Below are 20,292 nucleotides of genomic sequence, written 5' to 3' on the forward strand. Positions count from 1 at the left end.
AAACTCCGAAACTCCAAAACTCCAAAACTCCGAAACTCCGAAACTCCAAAACTCCGAAACTCCGGAAATCCGAAACTCCAAAACTCCAAAACTCCGAAACTCCGAAAGTCCAAAACTCAAAAAATCCAAAACACAAAAACTCCAATGCTCCAAATATCCAAAACTCCAAAAATCGAAAACTTAAAAACTCCAAAACTCGAAAAATCCGAAGCTCCAAAACATGAAAACTCCGAAACCCCGAATCTCCAAAACTCCAAAAATCCATACCTCCAAAATCCAAAATTCTAAAACTCCAAAACTGCAAAAACTACAAAATTCTGGAATAAAACCCCAAATCTCCAAAACTCCAAAAATCCAAAACTCCAAATGTGCAAAATCCAAAACTCAAAAACTCCAAAACTCCAAAACTCTGAAACACCGAAATTACGAAATTCCGAAACTCCAAAACTCCGAAACTCCAAAACTACAAAATTCCGAAACTCCAAAACTATGAAACTCCAAAATACTTAAACTCACAACACTGAATCTCCAAAACTCCGAAACTCCAAAGCTCTAAAACTTAAAATTCGAAACTCCAAAACTCCAAAATTCCGAAACTCCAAAACTCCGAAACTCCGAAAATCTGGAACTCCAAAACTCCAAAGCTCTAAAACTCCAAAAGTCCAATAATCCGAAACTCCGAAAGTCCAAAACTCCAAAAATCCAAAACTCCAAAAATCCAAAACTCCAAAAATCCAAAACTCGAAAACTCCAAAACTGCAAAAATCCAAAACTCCAAAATTCCGAAACTCGGAAACTCCAAAACTCCGAACCTCCAAAATCTCCAAAGCTCCACAACCCCGAATCTCCAAAACTCCGAAACTCCAAAAATCCATACCTCCAAAATCCAAAATTCTAAAACTCCAAAACTCCAAAACTACAAAATTTTCGAACAAAACCCCAAATCTCCAAAAATCCATACCTCCAAAACTCCAAAAATCCAAAACTCCGAAACTCCAAAACTCCAAAAGTGCAAAAATCCAAAACTCCAAAGCGCTTAAACTCCAAAAGTCCAATAATCCGAAACTCAGAAAGTCCAAAACTCCAAACATCCAAAACTCCAAAAATCCAAAACTTAAAATTCGAAACACCAAAACTCCGAAACTGCAAAACTCCTAAATTCTGAAACTCCAAAACTCCGAAACTCCGAAAATCCGGAACTCCAAAACTCCAAAACTCCAAAACTCCAAAGCTCTAAAACTCCAAAAGTCCAAAACTCCAAAAATCCAAAACTCCAAAATTCCGAAACTCGGAAACTCCAAAACTTGGAAACTCCAAAACTCCGAACCTCCAAAACTCCAAAACTCCACAACCCCTCAAAACTGAAAACCTCCAAAAATCCAAAACACCAAAACTCCAATGCTTTAAAAATCCAAAACTCCAAAAATCTAAAAACTTAAAAACTCCAAAACTCCACAAATCTGAAACTCCAAAACTAAAACTCCGAAACTCCAAAACTCTGAAACTCCAAAACTCCGAAACTGACAAATTCCGAAACTCCGCAACCCCAAATCTCCAAAACTCTGAAACTCCAAAACCCCGAAACTCCAAAAATCCAGAACTCCAAAACTCCAAAGCTCTAAAACTCCAAAAGTCCAATAATCCGAAACTCCGAAATTCCAAAACTCAAACAATCCAAAACTCCAAAAATCCAAAACTTAAAATTCGAAACTCCAAAACTCCAAAATTCCGAAACTCCAAAACTCCGAAACTCCGAAAATGTGGAACTCCGAAAATCTGGAACTCCAAAACACCAAAAGTCCAATAATCCGAAACTCCGAAAGTCCAAAACTCCAAAAATCTAAAACTCCAAAAATCCAAAACTCGAAAAATCCAAAACTGCAAAAATCCAAAACTCCAAAATTCCGAAACTCGGAAACTCCGAAACTCGGAAACTCCAAAACTCCGAACCTCCAAAATCTCCGAAACTCCACAACCCCGAATCTCCAAAACTCCGAAACTCCAAAAATTCATACCTCCAAAATCCAAAATTCTAAAACTCCAAAACTACAAAACTACAAAATTCTGGAACAACAAAACCCCGAATCTCCAAAAATCCAAAAATCCGAAACTCCAAAACTCCAAAACTCATAAACTCCGGAACTCCAAAACACAAAAATTCCGAAACTCCACAACCCTGAACCTCTAAAACTCCGAAACTCCAAAACTCCAAAACTCCGAAACTCCGAAACTCCAAAACTCCGAAACTCCGGAAATCCGAAACTCCAAAACTCCAAAACTCCGAAACTCCGAAAGTCCAAAACTCAAAAAATCCAAAACACAAAAACTCCAATGCTCCAAATATCCAAAACTCCAAAAATCGAAAACTTAAAAACTCCAAAACTCGAAAAATCCGAAGCTCCAAAACATGAAAACTCCGAAACCCCGAATCTCCAAAACTCCAAAAATCCATACCTCCAAAATCCAAAATTCTAAAACTCCAAAACTGCAAAAACTACAAAATTCTGGAATAAAACCCCAAATCTCCAAAACTCCAAAAATCCAAAACTCCAAATGTGCAAAATCCAAAACTCAAAAACTCCAAAACTCCAAAACTCTGAAACACCGAAATTACGAAATTCCGAAACTCCAAAACTCCGAAACTCCAAAACTACAAAATTCCGAAACTCCAAAACTATGAAACTCCAAAATACTTAAACTCACAACACTGAATCTCCAAAACTCCGAAACTCCAAAGCTCTAAAACTTAAAATTCGAAACTCCAAAACTCCAAAATTCCGAAACTCCAAAACTCCGAAACTCCGAAAATCTGGAACTCCAAAACTCCAAAGCTCTAAAACTCCAAAAGTCCAATAATCCGAAACTCCGAAAGTCCAAAACTCCAAAAATCCAAAACTCCAAAAATCCAAAACTCCAAAAATCCAAAACTCGAAAACTCCAAAACTGCAAAAATCCAAAACTCCAAAATTCCGAAACTCGGAAACTCCAAAACTCCGAACCTCCAAAATCTCCAAAGCTCCACAACCCCGAATCTCCAAAACTCCGAAACTCCAAAAATCCATACCTCCAAAATCCAAAATTCTAAAACTCCAAAACTCCAAAACTACAAAATTTTCGAACAAAACCCCAAATCTCCAAAAATCCATACCTCCAAAACTCCAAAAATCCAAAACTCCGAAACTCCAAAACTCCAAAAGTGCAAAAATCCAAAACTCCAAAGCGCTTAAACTCCAAAAGTCCAATAATCCGAAACTCAGAAAGTCCAAAACTCCAAACATCCAAAACTCCAAAAATCAAAAACTTAAAATTCGAAACACCAAAACTCCGAAACTGCAAAACTCCTAAATTCTGAAACTCCAAAACTCCGAAACTCCGAAAATCCGGAACTCCAAAACTCCAAAACTCCAAAACTCCAAAGCTCTAAAACTCCAAAAGTCCAAAACTCCAAAAATCCAAAACTCCAAAATTCCGAAACTCGGAAACTCCAAAACTTGGAAACTCCAAAACTCCGAACCTCCAAAACTCCAAAACTCCACAACCCCTCAAAACTGAAAACCTCCAAAAATCCAAAACACCAAAACTCCAATGCTTTAAAAATCCAAAACTCCAAAAATCTAAAAACTTAAAAACTCCAAAACTCCACAAATCTGAAACTCCAAAACTAAAACTCCGAAACTCCAAAAGTCTGAAACTCCAAAACTCCGAAACTGACAAATTCCGAAACTCCGCAACCCCAAATCTCCAAAACTCTGAAACTCCAAAACTCCGAAACTCCAAAAATCCAGAACTCCAAAACTCCAAAGCTCTAAAACTCCAAAAGTCCAATAATCCGAAACTCCGAAAGTCCAAAACTCAAACAATCCAAAACTCCAAAAATCCAAAACTTAAAATTCGAAACTCCAAAACTCCAAAATTCCGAAACTCCAAAACTCCGAAACTCCGAAAATCTGGAACTCCGAAAATCTGGAACTCCAAAACACCAAAAGTCCAATAATCCGAAACTCCGAAAGTCCAAAACTCCAAAAATCTAAAACTCCAAAAATCCAAAACTCCGAAAATCTGGAACTCCAAAACTACAAAGTTCTAAAACTCCAAAAGTCCAATAATCCGAAACTCCGAAAGTCCAAAACTCCAAAAATCCAAAAGTCCAAAAATCCAAAACTCCAAAAATCCAAAACTCGAAAACTCCAAAACTGCAAAAATCCAAAACTCCAAAATTCCGAAACTAGGAAACTCCAAAACTCCGAACCTCCAAAATCTCCAAAGCTCCACAACCCCGAATCTCCAAAACTCCGAAACTCCAAAAATCCATACCTCCAAAATCCAAAATTCTAAAACTCCAAAACTCCAAAACTACAAAATTTTCGAACAAAACCCCAAATCTCCAAAAATCCATACCTCCAAAACTCCAAAAATCCAAAACTCCGAAACTCCAAAACTCCAAAAGTGCAAAAATCCAAAACTCCAAAGCGCTTAAACTCCAAAAGTCCAATAATCCGAAACTCCGAAAGTCCAAAACTCCAAACATCCAAAACTCCAAAAATCCAAAACTTAAAATTCGAAACTCCAAAACTCCGAAACTGCAAAACTCCTAAATTCCGAAACTCCAAAACTCCGAAACTCCGAAAATCCGGAACTCCAAAACTCCAAAACTCCAAAGCTCTAAAACTCCAAAAGTCCAAAACTCCAAAAATCCAAAACTCCAAAATTCCGAAACTCGGAAACTCCAAAACTTGGAAACTCCAAAACTCCGAACCTCCAAAACTCCAAAACTCCACAACCCCTCAAAACTGAAAACCTCCAAAAATCCAAAACACCAAAACTCCAATGCTTTAAAAATCCAAAACTCCAAAAATCTAAAAACTTAAAAACTCCAAAACTCCACAAATCTGAAACTCCAAAACTAAAACTCCGAAACTCCAAAACTCTGAAACTCCAAAACTCCGAAACTGACAAATTCCGAAACTCCGCAACCCCAAATCTCCAAAACTCTGAAACTCCAAAACCCCGAAACTCCAAAAATCCAGAACTCCAAAACTCCAAAGCTCTAAAACTCCAAAAGTCCAATAATCCGAAACTCCGAAAGTCCAAAACTCAAACAATCCAAAACTCCAAAAATCCAAAACTTAAAATTCGAAACTCCAAAACTCCAAAATTCCGAAACTCCAAAACTCCGAAACTCCGAAAATCTGGAACTCCGAAAATCTGGAACTCCAAAACACCAAAAGTCCAATAATCCGAAACTCCGAAAGTCCAAAACTCCAAAAATCTAAAACTCCAAAAATCCAAAACTCCGAAAATCTGGAACTCCAAAACTACAAAGTTCTAAAACTCCAAAAGTCCAATAATCCGAAACTCCGAAAGTCCAAAACTCCAAAAGTGCAAAAATCCAAAACTCCAAAGCGCTTAAACTCCAAAAGTCCAATAATCCGAAACTCAGAAAGTCCAAAACTCCAAACATCCAAAACTCCAAAAATCCAAAACTTAAAATTCGAAACACCAAAACTCCGAAACTGCAAAACTCCTAAATTCTGAAACTCCAAAACTCCGAAACTCCGAAAATCCGGAACTCCAAAACTCCAAAACTCCAAAACTCCAAAGCTCTAAAACTCCAAAAGTCCAAAACTCCAAAAATCCAAAACTCCAAAATTCCGAAACTCGGAAACTCCAAAACTTGGAAACTCCAAAACTCCGAACCTCCAAAACTCCAAAACTCCACAACCCCTCAAAACTGAAAACCTCCAAAAATCCAAAACACCAAAACTCCAATGCTTTAAAAATCCAAAACTCCAAAAATCTAAAAACTTAAAAACTCCAAAACTCCACAAATCTGAAACTCCAAAACTAAAACTCCGAAACTCCAAAACTCTGAAACTCCAAAACTCCGAAACTGACAAATTCCGAAACTCCGCAACCCCAAATCTCCAAAACTCTGAAACTCCAAAACCCCGAAACTCCAAAAATCCAGAACTCCAAAACTCCAAAGCTCTAAAACTCCAAAAGTCCAATAATCCGAAACTCCGAAATTCCAAAACTCAAACAATCCAAAACTCCAAAAATCCAAAACTTAAAATTCGAAACTCCAAAACTCCAAAATTCCGAAACTCCAAAACTCCGAAACTCCGAAAATGTGGAACTCCGAAAATCTGGAACTCCAAAACACCAAAAGTCCAATAATCCGAAACTCCGAAAGTCCAAAACTCCAAAAATCTAAAACTCCAAAAATCCAAAACTCGAAAAATCCAAAACTGCAAAAATCCAAAACTCCAAAATTCCGAAACTCGGAAACTCCGAAACTCGGAAACTCCAAAACTCCGAACCTCCAAAATCTCCGAAACTCCACAACCCCGAATCTCCAAAACTCCGAAACTCCAAAAATTCATACCTCCAAAATCCAAAATTCTAAAACTCCAAAACTACAAAACTACAAAATTCTGGAACAACAAAACCCCGAATCTCCAAAAATCCAAAAATCCGAAACTCCAAAACTCCAAAACTCATAAACTCCGGAACTCCAAAACACAAAAATTCCGAAACTCCACAACCCTGAACCTCTAAAACTCCGAAACTCCAAAACTCCAAAACTCCGAAACTCCGAAACTCCAAAACTCCGAAACTCCGGAAATCCGAAACTCCAAAACTCCAAAACTCCGAAACTCCGAAAGTCCAAAACTCAAAAAATCCAAAACACAAAAACTCCAATGCTCCAAATATCCAAAACTCCAAAAATCGAAAACTTAAAAACTCCAAAACTCGAAAAATCCGAAGCTCCAAAACATGAAAACTCCGAAACCCCGAATCTCCAAAACTCCAAAAATCCATACCTCCAAAATCCAAAATTCTAAAACTCCAAAACTGCAAAAACTACAAAATTCTGGAATAAAACCCCAAATCTCCAAAACTCCAAAAATCCAAAACTCCAAATGTGCAAAATCCAAAACTCAAAAACTCCAAAACTCCAAAACTCTGAAACACCGAAATTACGAAATTCCGAAACTCCAAAACTCCGAAACTCCAAAACTACAAAATTCCGAAACTCCAAAACTATGAAACTCCAAAATACTTAAACTCACAACACTGAATCTCCAAAACTCCGAAACTCCAAAGCTCTAAAACTTAAAATTCGAAACTCCAAAACTCCAAAATTCCGAAACTCCAAAACTCCGAAACTCCGAAAATCTGGAACTCCAAAACTCCAAAGCTCTAAAACTCCAAAAGTCCAATAATCCGAAACTCCGAAAGTCCAAAACTCCAAAAATCCAAAACTCCAAAAATCCAAAACTCCAAAAATCCAAAACTCGAAAACTCCAAAACTGCAAAAATCCAAAACTCCAAAATTCCGAAACTCGGAAACTCCAAAACTCCGAACCTCCAAAATCTCCAAAGCTCCACAACCCCGAATCTCCAAAACTCCGAAACTCCAAAAATCCATACCTCCAAAATCCAAAATTCTAAAACTCCAAAACTCCAAAACTACAAAATTTTCGAACAAAACCCCAAATCTCCAAAAATCCATACCTCCAAAACTCCAAAAATCCAAAACTCCGAAACTCCAAAACTCCAAAAGTGCAAAAATCCAAAACTCCAAAGCGCTTAAACTCCAAAAGTCCAATAATCCGAAACTCAGAAAGTCCAAAACTCCAAACATCCAAAACTCCAAAAATCAAAAACTTAAAATTCGAAACACCAAAACTCCGAAACTGCAAAACTCCTAAATTCTGAAACTCCAAAACTCCGAAACTCCGAAAATCCGGAACTCCAAAACTCCAAAACTCCAAAACTCCAAAGCTCTAAAACTCCAAAAGTCCAAAACTCCAAAAATCCAAAACTCCAAAATTCCGAAACTCGGAAACTCCAAAACTTGGAAACTCCAAAACTCCGAACCTCCAAAACTCCAAAACTCCACAACCCCTCAAAACTGAAAACCTCCAAAAATCCAAAACACCAAAACTCCAATGCTTTAAAAATCCAAAACTCCAAAAATCTAAAAACTTAAAAACTCCAAAACTCCACAAATCTGAAACTCCAAAACTAAAACTCCGAAACTCCAAAAGTCTGAAACTCCAAAACTCCGAAACTGACAAATTCCGAAACTCCGCAACCCCAAATCTCCAAAACTCTGAAACTCCAAAACTCCGAAACTCCAAAAATCCAGAACTCCAAAACTCCAAAGCTCTAAAACTCCAAAAGTCCAATAATCCGAAACTCCGAAAGTCCAAAACTCAAACAATCCAAAACTCCAAAAATCCAAAACTTAAAATTCGAAACTCCAAAACTCCAAAATTCCGAAACTCCAAAACTCCGAAACTCCGAAAATCTGGAACTCCGAAAATCTGGAACTCCAAAACACCAAAAGTCCAATAATCCGAAACTCCGAAAGTCCAAAACTCCAAAAATCTAAAACTCCAAAAATCCAAAACTCCGAAAATCTGGAACTCCAAAACTACAAAGTTCTAAAACTCCAAAAGTCCAATAATCCGAAACTCCGAAAGTCCAAAACTCCAAAAATCCAAAAGTCCAAAAATCCAAAACTCCAAAAATCCAAAACTCGAAAACTCCAAAACTGCAAAAATCCAAAACTCCAAAATTCCGAAACTAGGAAACTCCAAAACTCCGAACCTCCAAAATCTCCAAAGCTCCACAACCCCGAATCTCCAAAACTCCGAAACTCCAAAAATCCATACCTCCAAAATCCAAAATTCTAAAACTCCAAAACTCCAAAACTACAAAATTTTCGAACAAAACCCCAAATCTCCAAAAATCCATACCTCCAAAACTCCAAAAATCCAAAACTCCGAAACTCCAAAACTCCAAAAGTGCAAAAATCCAAAACTCCAAAGCGCTTAAACTCCAAAAGTCCAATAATCCGAAACTCCGAAAGTCCAAAACTCCAAACATCCAAAACTCCAAAAATCCAAAACTTAAAATTCGAAACTCCAAAACTCCGAAACTGCAAAACTCCTAAATTCCGAAACTCCAAAACTCCGAAACTCCGAAAATCCGGAACTCCAAAACTCCAAAACTCCAAAGCTCTAAAACTCCAAAAGTCCAAAACTCCAAAAATCCAAAACTCCAAAATTCCGAAACTCGGAAACTCCAAAACTTGGAAACTCCAAAACTCCGAACCTCCAAAACTCCAAAACTCCACAACCCCTCAAAACTGAAAACCTCCAAAAATCCAAAACACCAAAACTCCAATGCTTTAAAAATCCAAAACTCCAAAAATCTAAAAACTTAAAAACTCCAAAACTCCACAAATCTGAAACTCCAAAACTAAAACTCCGAAACTCCAAAACTCTGAAACTCCAAAACTCCGAAACTGACAAATTCCGAAACTCCGCAACCCCAAATCTCCAAAACTCTGAAACTCCAAAACCCCGAAACTCCAAAAATCCAGAACTCCAAAACTCCAAAGCTCTAAAACTCCAAAAGTCCAATAATCCGAAACTCCGAAAGTCCAAAACTCAAACAATCCAAAACTCCAAAAATCCAAAACTTAAAATTCGAAACTCCAAAACTCCAAAATTCCGAAACTCCAAAACTCCGAAACTCCGAAAATCTGGAACTCCGAAAATCTGGAACTCCAAAACACCAAAAGTCCAATAATCCGAAACTCCGAAAGTCCAAAACTCCAAAAATCTAAAACTCCAAAAATCCAAAACTCCGAAAATCTGGAACTCCAAAACTACAAAGTTCTAAAACTCCAAAAGTCCAATAATCCGAAACTCCGAAAGTCCAAAACTCCAAAAATCCAAAAGTCCAAAAATCCAAAACTCCAAAAATCCAAAACTCGAAAACTCCAAAACTGCAAAAATCCAAAACTCCAAAATTCCGAAACTAGGAAACTCCAAAACTCCGAACCTCCAAAATCTCCAAAGCTCCACGACCCCGAATCTCCAAAACTCCGAAACTCCAAAAATCCATACCTCCAAAATCCAAAAATCTAAAACTCCAAAACTCCAAAACTACAAAATTTTCGAACAAAACCCCAAATCTCCAAAAATCCATACCTCCAAAACTCCAAAAATCCAAAACTCCGAAACTCCAAAACTCCAAAAGTGCAAAAATCCAAAACTCCAAAGCGCTTAAACTCCAAAAGTCCAATAATCCGAAACTCCGAAAGTCCAAAACTCCAAACATCCAAAACTCCAAAAATCCAAAACTTAAAATTCGAAACTCCAAAACTCCGAAACTGCAAAACTCCTAAATTCCGAAACTCCAAAACTCCGAAACTCCGAAAATCCGGAACTCCAAAACTCCAAAACTCCAAAGCTCTAAAACTCCAAAAGTCCAAAACTCCAAAAATCCAAAACTCCAAAATTCCGAAACTCGGAAACTCCAAAACTTGGAAACTCCAAAACTCCGAACCTCCAAAACTCCAAAACTCCACAACCCCTCAAAACTGAAAACCTCCAAAAATCCAAAACACCAAAACTCCAATGCTTTAAAAATCCAAAACTCCAAAAATCTAAAAACTTAAAAACTCCAAAACTCCACAAATCTGAAACTCCAAAACTAAAACTCCGAAACTCCAAAACTCTGAAACTCCAAAACTCCGAAACTGACAAATTCCGAAACTCCGCAACCCCAAATCTCCAAAACTCTGAAACTCCAAAACCCCGAAACTCCAAAAATCCAGAACTCCAAAACTCCAAAGCTCTAAAACTCCAAAAGTCCAATAATCCGAAACTCCGAAAGTCCAAAACTCAAACAATCCAAAACTCCAAAAATCCAAAACTTAAAATTCGAAACTCCAAAACTCCAAAATTCCGAAACTCCAAAACTCCGAAACTCCGAAAATCTGGAACTCCGAAAATCTGGAACTCCAAAACACCAAAAGTCCAATAATCCGAAACTCCGAAAGTCCAAAACTCCAAAAATCTAAAACTCCAAAAATCCAAAACTCGAAAAATCCAAAACTGCAAAAATCCAAAACTCCAAAATTCCGAAACTCGGAAACTCCGAAACTCGGAAACTCCAAAACTCCGAACCTCCAAAATCTCCGAAACTCCACAACTACAAAATTCCAAAACTCCAAAACTACAAAACTACAAAATTCTGGAACAACAAAACCCCGAATCTCCAAAAATCCAAAAATCCGAAACTCCAAAACTCCAAAACTCATAAACTCCGGAACTCCAAAACACAAAAATTCCGAAACTCCACAACCCTGAACCTCTAAAACTCCGAAACTCCAAAACTCCAAAACTCCGAAACTCCGAAACTCCAAAACTCCGAAACTCCGGAAATCCGAAACTCCAAAACTCCAAAACTCCGAAACTCCGAAAGTCCAAAACTCAAAAAATCCAAAACACAAAAACTCCAATGCTCCAAATATCCAAAACTCCAAAAATCGAAAACTTAAAAACTCCAAAACTCGAAAAATCCGAAGCTCCAAAACATGAAAACTCCGAAACCCCGAATCTCCAAAACTCCAAAAATCCATACCTCCAAAATCCAAAATTCTAAAACTCCAAAACTGCAAAAACTACAAAATTCTGGAATAAAACCCCAAATCTCCAAAACTCCAAAAATCCAAAACTCCAAATGTGCAAAATCCAAAACTCAAAAACTCCAAAACTCCAAAACTCTGAAACACCGAAATTACGAAATTCCGAAACTCCAAAACTCCGAAACTCCAAAACTACAAAATTCCGAAACTCCAAAACTATGACACTCCAAAATACTTAAACTCACAACACTGAATCTCCAAAACTCCGAAACTCCAAAGCTCTAAAACTTAAAATTCGAAACTCCAAAACTCCAAAATTCCGAAACTCCAAAACTCCGAAACTCCGAAAATCTGGATCTCCAAAACTCCAAAGCTCTAAAACTCCAAAAGTCCAATAATCCGAAACTCCGAAAGTCCAAAACTCAAACAATCCAAAACTCCAAAAAGCCAAATCTTAAAATTCGAAACTCCAAAACTCCAAAATTCCGAAACTCCAAAACTCCGAAACTCCGAAAATCTGGAACTCCAAAACTCCAAAGTTCTAAAACTCCAAAAGTCCAATAATCCGAAACTCCGAAAGTCCAAAACTCCAAAAATCCAAAACTCCAAAAATCCAAAACTCCAAAAATCCAAAACTCGAAAACTCCAAAACTGCAAAAATCCAAAACTCCAAAATTCCGAAACTCGGAAACTCCAAAACTCCGAACCTCCAAAATCTCCAAAGCTCCACAACCCCGAATCTCCAAAACTCCGAAACTCCAAAAATCCATACCTCCAAAATCCAAAATTCTAAAACTCCAAAACTCCAAAACTACAAAATTTTCGAACAAAACCCCAAATCTCCAAAAATCCATACCTCCAAAACTCCAAAAATCCAAAACTCCGAAACTCCAAAACTCCAAAAGTGCAAAAATCCAAAACTCCAAAGCGCTTAAACTCCAAAAGTCCAATAATCCGAAACTCAGAAAGTCCAAAACTCCAAACATCCAAAACTCCAAAAATCCAAAACTTAAAATTCGAAACACCAAAACTCCGAAACTGCAAAACTCCTAAATTCTGAAACTCCAAAACTCCGAAACTCCGAAAATCCGGAACTCCAAAACTCCAAAACTCCAAAACTCCAAAGCTCTAAAACTCCAAAAGTCCAAAACTCCAAAAATCCAAAACTCCAAAATTCCGAAACTCGGAAACTCCAAAACTTGGAAACTCCAAAACTCCGAACCTCCAAAACTCCAAAACTCCACAACCCCTCAAAACTGAAAACCTCCAAAAATCCAAAACACCAAAACTCCAATGCTTTAAAAATCCAAAACTCCAAAAATCTAAAAACTTAAAAACTCCAAAACTCCACAAATCTGAAACTCCAAAACTAAAACTCCGAAACTCCAAAACTCTGAAACTCCAAAACTCCGAAACTGACAAATTCCGAAACTCCGCAACCCCAAATCTCCAAAACTCTGAAACTCCAAAACTCCGAAACTCCAAAAATCCAGAACTCCAAAACTCCAAAGCTCTAAAACTCCAAAAGTCCAATAATCCGAAACTCCGAAAGTCCAAAACTCAAACAATCCAAAACTCCAAAAATCCAAAACTTAAAATTCGAAACTCCAAAACTCCAAAATTCTGAAACTCCAAAACTCCGAAACTCCGAAAATCTGGAACTCCGAAAATCTGGAACTCCAAAACACCAAAAGTCCAATAATCCGAAACTCCGAAAGTCCAAAACTCCAAAAATCCAAAACTCCAAAAATCCAAAACTCCAAAAATCCAAAACTCCCAAAAACCATTCGAAAGTTTCTCCAAGTTGTTTTCTTTCAGGAGCTTCATGGCGGCGGTCTTTATCCTTGAGGGCTTCCGAAAAGCAAGGGTGACCGCCTGCAAGTGTTCTTTTCAGCTAAAACACACAAGGTGGGTTGCCCTCTGAGAGCCATCGTTACGGAGAATGGTTCATGGCAGAAGGTAGTGAGCCAATTTCTTCAGCAGCAGTTGACGGCCCTTCCTGTACAGGACCCTTATAGCGTGGCCAGCTCGGCTGCGGTTGTTGACGCACTTAATCTCGGCATCCCCGGTGCCACCACGGCTTTTTCGGTTGACATTGAGGACCTCTTCTACAGCATTCCCCACGATGAACTCTTTGCAGCCGTGCGTGATCTTATTGATTATTGCAGTCCTGTGAACTTTCAGAACGCATGTGGCATGCCGGTTGATTCTTTTTTGGAGTTGTTATCTTTTTACCTGTCATCTACTGTTGTTGAATTCAAAGGTTCCTTGTTCCTTCAGAAAAATGGAATATGTATTGGTTCTAGCGTTGCCCCAGTGCTTTCCCAGATATTTTTAGCAAAATTTGACAGAACACTTCAAAACTTACTTCATGACAAGCGTGTGTGCAAAGTTTTTAGGTACGTGGACGATTTTTTAGTATTTTTAGACCTTTCACCTAATGACACTCTGCCCGCAGCAGTAGACGATGTTTTGACTGCTTTTAAAGCTTCTTCACGCACTCTTAATTTTACTCATGAACTCCCTAGCAATCATTCTATCAGGTTCCTAGAACTGCAACTAACATTCCTTGACGATGGCCATTTATGCTGGATGTTTTCGCCTAGAAGCAAGAAAGCTTTGTTACCTTTCGGTTCTGCGCACTCTAAGATTGTAAAGAGAGGGATTGCGATGAACTGTTTCCGCAATGCACTGGGAAAAAGCTGTCACCATACCATCAAAACCAGCCTTGACAATCAATGCAAAGGTTTGGAAGCCGCGGGGTTCCCTAAACCCCTTTTGAAGGCAGTGGCTGAATCGCTGCTTCAGAACCTCAAGAAAGGACGCACGAAGAGGACTGACGTTGGGCCAACTGAACGAAAGAAGTTCGAGGTCATGCCGTACGTGCACAAAGTGAGCCACAACTTGAAAAAAGTGGCGGCCAAGCAGGGAGTGAGCATGGTGTTCTCTGCTCCTTGCAAGCTGTCGGGACTGTGTTCGCGCATTTCTCGAGGCAGGGAAAGGAACCACGTGTGCACAACGCAGCATGAGAATCGCTTCACGACATGTGTCGCACAGGTGGTGTACAAGTTCCCCCTCACATGCGAGAGAGTTTACATCGGCCAAACTGGCCGGTGTATTAATGACCGGCTTCGTGAGCATCACTCCTCCCTGGGGTCCGGTGGCGGTGCAAACTTGCCTCGCCATTGCAACGAATGTGGCTGTTATCCTTTGTTTAGTAATGCCACCATTCTTGGTAGAGGCAAGGGAAAACAGGAGCGGGAAATACTGGAGGCATATCATATCGGTTTGTTAGGCTCTGATTGTATAAGCACAACTTCGGTGAGCTTACTTGAAAAAGAATTTGCTTTTTTAGATCGTCCACGATAGTTTAGATTTCTTGTCTTTGTCTCTTTTGCGCAGTGATTAGTGATGATGTTGTTGCGCATGCTCTGCTGGCCTTGCTCGGACCATGTATTTTCCAATAAACTTCAGTTGTTAGTCCAGTCGTTGTGGTGTGTACACTCTTCTTGTCCGTCGTCTTGTGTGACTGGTTTTTTCTCAGTTTCCAAAACTTAAGATTGGAAACTCCAAAACTCCAAAATTCCGAAACTCCAAAACTCCGAAACTCCGAAAATCTGGAACTCCAAAACTCCAAAGTTCTAAAACTCCAAAAGTCCAATAATCCGAAACTCCGAAAGTCCAAAACTCCAAAAATCCAAAAGTCCAAAAATCCAAAACTCCAAAAATCCAAAACTCGAAAACTCCAAAACTGCAAAAATCCAAAACTCCAAAATTCCGAAACTCGGAAACTCCAAAACTCCGAACCTCCAAAATCTCCAAAGCTCCACAACCCCGAATCTCCAAAACTCCGAAACTCCAAAAATCCATACCTCCAAAATCCAAAATTCTAAAACTCCAAAACTCCAAAACTACAAAATTTTCGAACAAAACCCCAAATCTCCAAAAATCCATACCTCCAAAACTCCAAAAATCCAAAACTCCAAAATTCCGAAACTCGGAAACTCCAAAACTTGGAAACTCCAAAACTCCGAACCTCCAAAACTCCAAAACTCCACAACCCCTCAAAACTGAAAACCTCCAAAAATCCAAAACACCAAAACTCCAATGCTTTAAAAATCCAAAACTCCAAAAATCTAAAAACTTAAAAACTCCAAAACTCCACAAATCTGAAACTCCAAAACTAAAACTCCGAAACTCCAAAACTCTGAAACTCCAAAACTCCGAAACTGACAAATTCCGAAACTCCGCAACCCCAAATCTCCAAAACTCTGAAACTCCAAAACTCCGAAACTCCAAAAATCCAGAACTTCAAAACTCCAAAGCTCTAAAACTCCAAAAGTCCAATAATCCGAAACTCCGAAAGTCCAAAACTCAAACAATCCAAAACTCCAAAAATCCAAAACTTAAAATTCGAAACTCCAAAACTCCAAAATTCCGAAACTCCAAAACTCCGAAACTCCGAAAATCTGGAACTCCGAAAATCTGGAACTCCAAAACACCAAAAGTCCAATAATCCGAAACTCCGAAAGTCCAAAACTCCAAAAATCTAAAACTCCAAAAATCCAAAAGTCGAAAAATCCAAAACTGCAAAAATCCAAAACTCCAAAATTCCGAAACTCGGAAACTCCGAACCTCCAAAATCTCCGAAACTCCACAACCCCGAATCTCCAAAACTCCGAAACTCCAAAAATTCATACCTCCAAAATCCAAAATTCTAAAACTCCAAAACTACAAAACTACAAAATTCTGGAACAACAAAACCCCGAATCTCCAAAAATCCAAAAATCCGAAACTCCAAAACTCCAAAACTCATAAACTCCGGAACTCCAAAACACAAAAATTCCGAAACTCCACAACCCTGAACCTCTAAAACTCCGAAACTCCAAAACTCCAAAACTCCGAAACTCCGAAACTCCAAAACTCCGAAACTCCGGAAATCCGAAACTCCAAAACTCCAAAACTCCGAAACTCCGAAAGTCCAAAACTCAAAAAATCCAAAACACAAAAACTCCAATGCTCCAAATATCCAAAACTGCAAAAATCGAAAACTTAAAAACTCCAAAACTCGAAAAATCCGAAGCTCCAAAACATGAAAACTCCGAAACCCCGAATCTCCAAAACTCCAAAAATCCATACCTCCAAAATCCAAAATTCTAAAACTCCAAAACTGCAAAAACTACAAAATTCTGGAATAAAACACCAAATCTCCAAAACTCCAAAAATCCAAAACTCCAAATGTGCAAAATCCAAAACTCAAAAACTCCAAAACTCCAAAACTCTGAAACACCGAAATTACGAAATTCCGAAACTCCAAAACTCCGAAACTCCAAAACTACAAAATTCCGAAACTCCAAAACTATGAAACTCCAAAATACTTAAACTCACAACACTGAATCTCCAAAACTCCGAAACTCCAAAGCTCTAAAACTTAAAATTCGAAACTCCAAAACTCCAAAATTCCGAAACTCCAAAACTCCGAAACTCCGAAAATCTGGAACTCCAAAACTCCAAAGCTCTAAAACTCCAAAAGTCCAATAATCCGAAACTCCGAAAGTCCAAAACTCAAACAATCCAAAACTCCAAAAAGCCAAATCTTAAAATTCGAAACTCCAAAACTCCAAAATTCCGAAACTCCAAAACTCCGAAACTCCGAAAATCTGGAACTCCAAAACTCCAAAGTTCTAAAACTCCAAAAGTCCAATAATCCGAAACTCCGAAAGTCCAAAACTCCAAAAATCCAAAACTCCAAAAATCCAAAACTCCAAAAATCCAAAACTCGAAAACTCCAAAACTGCAAAAATCCAAAACTCCAAAATTCCGAAACTCGGAAACTCCAAAACTCCGAACCTCCAAAATCTCCAAAGCTCCACAACCCCGAATCTCCAAAACTCCGAAACTCCAAAAATCCATACCTCCAAAATCCAAAATTCTAAAACTCCAAAACTCCAAAACTACAAAATTTTCGAACAAAACCCCAAATCTCCAAAAATCCATACCTCCAAAACTCCAAAAATCCAAAACTCCGAAACTCCAAAACTCCAGAAGTGCAAAAATCCAAAACTCCAAAGCGCTTAAACTCCAAAAGTCCAATAATCCGAAACTCAGAAAGTCCAAAACTCCAAACATCCAAAACTCCAAAAATCCAAAACTTAAAATTCGAAACACCAAAACTCCGAAACTGCAAAACTCCTAAATTCTGAAACTCCAAAACTCCGAAACTCCGAAAATCCGGAACTCCAAAACTCCAAAACTCCAAAACTCCAAAGCTCTAAAACTCCAAAAGTCCAAAACTCCAAAAATCCAAAACTCCAAAATTCCGAAACTCGGAAACTCCAAAACTTGGAAACTCCAAAACTCCGAACCTCCAAAACTCCAAAACTCCACAACCCCTCAAAACTGAAAACCTCCAAAAATCCAAAACACCTAAACTCCAATGCTTTAAAAATCCAAAACTCCAAAAATCTAAAAACTTAAAAACTCCAAAACTCCACAAATCTGAAACTCCAAAACTAAAACTCCGAAACTCCAAAACTCTGAAACTCCAAAACTCCGAAACTGACAAATTCCGAAACTCCGCAACCCCAAATCTCCAAAACTCTGAAACTCCAAAACTCCGAAACTCCAAAAATCCAGAACTCCAAAACTCCAAAGCTCTAAAACTCCAAAAGTCCAATAATCCGAAACTCCGAAAGTCCAAAACTTAAAATTCGAAACTCCAAAACTCCAAAATTCCGAAACTCCAAAACTCCGAAACTCCGAAAATCTGGAACTCCGAAAATCTGGAACTCCAAAACACCAAAAGTCCAATAATCCGAAACTCCGAAAGTCCAAAACTCCAAAAATCCAAAACTCCAAAAATCCAAAACTCCAAAAATCCAAAACTCCAAAACTCCAAAACTGCAAAAATCCAAAACTCCAAAATTCCGAAACTCGGAAACTCCAAAACTCCGAACCTCCAAAATCTCCAAAGCTCCACAACCCCGAATCTCCAAAACTCCGAAACTCCAAAAATCCATACCTCAAAAATCCAAAAATCTAAAACTCCAAAACTCCAAAACTACAAAATTTTCGAACAACAAAACCCCAAATCTCCAAAAATCCATACCTCCAAAACTCCAAAAATCCAAAACTCCGAAACTCAAAAACTCCTAAAGTTGAAAAATCCAAAACTCCAAAGCTCTAAAACTCCAAAAGTCCAAAACTCCAAAAATCCAAAACTCCAAAATTCCGAAACTCGGAAACTCCAAAACTTGGAAACTCCAATACACCGAACCTCCAAAACTCCAAAACTCCACAACCCCTCAAACTCAAAACCTCCAAAAATCCAAAACACCAAAACTCCAATGCTTTAAAAATCCAAAACTCCAAAAATCGAAAACTTAAAAACTCCAAAACTCCAAAACTCCAAAACTCCACAAATCCTAAACTCCAAAACTCCAAAACTGAAACTCCAAAACTCCGAAACTCACAAATTCCGAAACTCCGCAACCCCGAATCTCCAAAACTCAGAAACTCCAAAACTCCGAAGCTCCAAAAATCCAGAACTCCAAAACTCCAAAGCTCTAAAACTCCAAAAGTACAATAATCCGAAACTCCGAAAGTCCAAAACTCAAACAATCCAAAACTCCAAAAATCCAAAACTTAAAATTCGAAACTCCAAAACTCCAAAATTCCGAAACTCCAAAACTCCGAAACTCCAAAAATCTGGAACTCCAAAACTCCAAAGTTCTAAAACTCCAAAAGTCCAATAATCCGAAACTCCGAAAGTCCAAAACTCCAAAAATCCAAAACTCCAAAAATCCAAAACTCCAAAAATCCAAAACTCGAAAACTCCAAAACTGCAAAAATCCAAAACTCCAAAATTCCGAAACTCGGAAACTCCAAAACTCCGAACGTCCAAAATCTCCAAAGCTCCACAACCCCGAATCTCCAAAACTCCGAAACTCCAAAAATCCATACCTCCAAAATCCAAAATTCTAAAACTCCAAAACTCCAAAACTACAAAATTTTCGAACAAAACCCCAAATCTCCAAAAATCCATACCTCCAAAACTCCAAAACTCCAAAGCTCTAAAACTCCAGATGTCCAATAATCCGAAACTCCGAAAGTCCAAAACTCCAAACATACAAAACTCCAAAAATCCAACTTAAAATTCGAAACTCCAAAACTCCGAAACTGCAAAACTCCAAAACTCCGAAACTCCAAAACTCCGCAACTCCAAAGCTCTAAAACTCCAAAAGTCCAAAACTCCAAAAATCCAAAACTCCAAAATTCCGAAACTCGGAAACTCCAAAACTTGGAAACTCCAATACTCCGAACCTCCAAAACTCCAAAACTCCACAACCCCTCAAAACTCAAAACCTCCAAAAATCCAAAACACCAAAACTCCAATGCTTTAAAAATCCAAAACTCCAAAAATCGAAAACTTAAAAACTCCAAAACTCCAAAACTCCACAAATCCTAAACTCCAAAACTCCAAAACTGAAACTCCAAAACTCCGAAACTCACAAATTCCGAAACTCCGCAACCCCGAATCTCCAAAACTCAGAAACTCCAAAACTCCGAAACTCCAAAAATCCAGAACTCCAAAACTCCAAAGCTCTAAAACTCCAAAAGTCCAATAATCCGAAACTTCGAAAGTCCAAAACTCAAACAATCCAAAACTCCAAAAATCCAAAACTTAAGATTGGAAACTCCAAAACTCCAAAATTCCGAAACTCCAAAACTCCGAAACTCCGAAAATCTGGAACTCCAAAACTCCAAAGTTCTAAAACTCCAAAAGTCCAATAATCCGAAACTCCGAAAGTCCAAAACTCCAAACATCCAAAACTCCAAAA

The sequence above is a fragment of the Amblyomma mixtum genome, unplaced genomic scaffold, assembly GCF_055824585.1.
Source record: "Amblyomma mixtum isolate Tamu unplaced genomic scaffold, ASM5582458v1 scaffold_12, whole genome shotgun sequence".
Classification (NCBI taxonomy): domain Eukaryota; kingdom Metazoa; phylum Arthropoda; class Arachnida; order Ixodida; family Ixodidae; genus Amblyomma; species Amblyomma mixtum.